Consider the following 1,995-nt stretch of genomic DNA (forward strand, 5'->3'; position numbering starts at 1 on the left):
GGTATTCTAATGAGAATAAAAAAGAAATCATTGCGTCCACTAGGAATCTTCATTGTACTCACAAGTTTATTGTCTTGTTTGAATTTTTTTTCTCTCTCTTTTAAAAAAACATAAGTCGCTTGACTTCTAAACACATTAAATAAAATACCTTTTGAGGTTATGAGCAATTAAGCAAATTTCAGTCTTGAAATTCTCTATATATGAATTGAAATAAATGCTCTCTTGAGAATTAAGGTTATAAATCTTTGACAAAGTGACGAGATTGAACCCTTGTAAAACAAGAATCCTTGATTATACTCTAGAAGATACATGAGAACACCATACCCTTTTCTTGCAAGGACCAAGATAGCCTTCTCCTCCCATGAAGAGATAAATAAAAGATTTGGTATTCAGGTACATACATGAGCGAAAAAAATGGGGTATCTTTTGTGTATGAAGTTGCAAAACCAATTGGATTTCACTTCCGTTAAGGATGTTCAATAATGATTATATTCTTAATAGAGTGAATAGTGGAGTAGACGAATTTAGTTTAGGTCAGTTGCTTGAGAATTGAACTCTAAGGATAAAATTTTCTGAATCTTAGCGACACCTAGATTATAACAGGTTCTTCTCAATGAGCTTAATAAATCAAATTCGTATACCCATAAAGTTAATAAAGTGTTATCACAAGGTAAATGTAATAAAGCCGAGCTATTCTGCTAAAGCAATTGGTTATAGAGGTAACTCGAAAGCCTTGGATTTATGAATAGGTTATATTCAAACCATGACACTGATTGGATACTAGGCAATTCAATGTTTTCTCCACTGTGATTGTTAAGTCGAAGGCTTTGTGATGAGATGCGCCCCTTCAGCTGTGGAAAATAAAGGCAAACAAATTTAAAGTTGTCAAACTTCAAGGAATAAAGGCAATAATGCTTAATGTTTGATTCAATAAGGAGTATTAGTGAAAATAAACTAAAAGGGTTGAGAAACACTTTTTATAGTTGATTTCACACAATCACTCAAGAATTTTGTTTTAAGATCGATATTTCTACACTATCTCTACTAAAAGAGTCTATGAAGCTTGAAAATATGGAAGGTTTTAGAAAATCGGAATGAAAGTATTATAAGAGGTCTAGAAATTAAATATGCTAGTTATTTTATTTTGTTTGCATCCAATTGGAATGCTAAGACAAGAAAGATGGACATGCCACAACGTTCACAAGGACTGAGAAATGAATGACACCTCGATGACTAAAGCCTTAGAAAAAATAGGAAGCCAACCTAAAACCAACCCATCAATCTTGACACTTGTCAAAGGGTTATAACTTTGAAAAATTTAAAGAGTAGTTGATTCTTTTGATATTTAGTGAACTCATGTTTTATGATTTGTTTCAGTTGAGAGCATGAAGTAAGGGAAACCCTTTTGTTTTATAAAATTCTTTCATTCTTATAAATTATAAAAAAATGAGTAAAACATTTTCAAATAGGACAATCTCTAGAGAATGAAAGAAGTCCTTAATGCCAATGAGGTTTATTATGCCTCAAATGAAAATGTGAGACAATAAACAAAAAAAACCAAAGCAAGAAAAATAAGCAATACATGAGCAATGAAGGTGTTCTCTAATTTTTGAACAATAAAGTATGAAAAATTAGAAGACTCAAGAATAAACTTCTTTTTGATGTTTTCAATATCAACAAGCAGACTATCACTTAATAAGAAGGGGCATGGCTTATCTTTAGATTATATGATATCTCATTTCATAGAAAAGATTCAAGGAATCCTTTTTCAAAAGTATTGATCAGTTTTTGAGCGTCCATCTAGTTTTTGAGACGTCATAAAGATGAGCCCTTAAGATATTGTATCAGAAAAAGGAAGAAAGACATTTGGTGACAATTCTATTGACCCAATTTGAAATATTCAAGTAAGATTGAGTCATGAAATATCCACTTTAAAGCGAAAAGAAGATTGACGATCAACATTTCTGTATACATTAAGAACAACATGCATTACAT

This window comes from Hibiscus syriacus, unplaced genomic scaffold (assembly GCF_006381635.1).
Source record: "Hibiscus syriacus cultivar Baekdansim isolate YM2019G1 unplaced genomic scaffold, ASM638163v2 tig00112293_pilon, whole genome shotgun sequence".
In the NCBI taxonomy this organism is placed as follows: Eukaryota; Viridiplantae; Streptophyta; class Magnoliopsida; order Malvales; family Malvaceae; genus Hibiscus; species Hibiscus syriacus.